The sequence below is a fragment of the Colobus angolensis genome, unplaced genomic scaffold (assembly GCF_000951035.1).
Source record: "Colobus angolensis palliatus isolate OR3802 unplaced genomic scaffold, Cang.pa_1.0 Scaffold1044, whole genome shotgun sequence".
Lineage (NCBI taxonomy): Eukaryota > Metazoa > Chordata > Mammalia > Primates > Cercopithecidae > Colobus > Colobus angolensis.
In genome coordinates this window covers 12,840-14,309 of record NW_012111409.1, presented here as the reverse complement: position 1 = coordinate 14,309, position 1,470 = coordinate 12,840, and the positions used below count along the sequence as shown (strand labels likewise).

The window sequence follows — 1,470 nt, the reverse complement described above, 5'->3', positions numbered from 1 at the left end:
ACATGCAAGCATCACAGAAGTGTGGACAATAAATTGTCCAAATGTTCCGTTCAACTCTTGCCTGCAATTCGGAACTGCTATAAATGCCAGTTGTTGAGAACTGACCATAGGGTGAGATTCTGCGCTACTACTGTTTGCTTAGAAGTGAAAATAAATGGCTGAACCCCTTCAAGAACATGGACATGGAGCACCCGGTGTCAGCTCTCTGAGGAGTGTGCTGGGCAGATGGGCTGAGTCTCCCCCCATCACCCCCACCGCAGGTGCTACCCTGAGACTCCTCCTTGAAAAGTGCACCTTCGGGAAAGGGAGGGGTTGGGACGGTGGATGGAAGCCCCTGGTGTGCCAAGGTAACATGCCTGCTTCTGTGGGCCTCCAGGTCGAGCATCTGACAGAGTCCCACTGTCTCTCAAGGCCAATCTCTGGAAGGAGCGTGTGTCCTCTCTCATCAGGATTTATTGACAAAATTACCTATGAAGGCAAGCCAGATTGATGTATCTGCTAAGGCCAGCCAGGGGTGAACAGGGATGCAGTGCTTTCAGTCCTGGCCCCGCTGGCTCACGGTTGGGGCAGGGGAAGAGCAATCCAGGGCACACAACGTACAACGTGTAACGTCACTCTTTATTATGAAAATAAAACAGTGATCGTGAGTGGGGCGAATACACAGAGCAACTGGCTCTCTGGGTGGTTATGTCATGCGGCCTGCAAGTTAACTCTGGCTTCCTGGTCAGCCAGGCCTTATGCTGGTGAAAAGAGGAAACAAAGAGGATGTGAACGAAGACAAAGAAGACATCGAAGGGCTCCTTTTAGGAGATTTGCTTGAAGGCCTCCGCTGGGATCTTGCCCTCGGTCTAGAGAAAGTAAAGAACAGGAGTTGGGATGTTAGTAGAGCCAGGTGCCCTGAGTTCCATCCCCACACTACCCGGCCTCCATCTTCTTGGCCCTCCTGACGACCCAGAGACAACTGTCTTTTACCCACTTGATTCCCAGACCTCACCTGGAGCATAGTGAAGACCTGACCAGCTCTAGTGTAGTTCCACTCATTGTCCTGAAGGCACCTGGGGTGGGAGAAGAACAGGTGCTCTCCATTACTACCCCAGGACAGACACGCTGACTATGCAATGCCACCCTTAATCTATGCTACCTTTTTGCTGGGTCACATGTACCAATATGAGCACTATTGTAACAATGTAAAAAAGGCCTAGGGAAAACCAAAACGCCTATCCCTGACATTAATGCCCACTGGAATTCAAATCAGAAACATAGGGGTATTCAAATGAACAAGGGAGCTTAATACGCATTGATAAAGAAAGATGTTCAAGAAATAACAAGTGGAAATTCAATAATATGTTTCATTTTTATTGAGATATAATGCACATACTGTAGCAGTCACCATTTTAAGGTGTACGATTCAGTGCTTTTAAGTCTATTCACAAGATTGTGCAACCATCACAACTATCTAATTCCAAACTA

The 1,470-nt window shown here is 48.0% G+C and overlaps 1 long non-coding RNA gene across 1 annotated transcript in view; it reads right to left on the bottom strand.

The window, feature by feature from the left end:
• Positions 1-597: 597 nt before the first annotated feature.
• The window catches only part of LOC105512902, a 3,822-nt gene continuing 2,949 nt past the window's right edge, over positions 598-1,470 (bottom strand). The window contains exons 2-3 of the long non-coding RNA XR_001001926.1: positions 995-1,055; positions 598-848 (exon numbers count right to left, since the gene is read on the bottom strand). This is a non-coding gene — a long non-coding RNA (uncharacterized LOC105512902). The remainder of the gene's footprint in view (positions 849-994; positions 1,056-1,470) is intronic.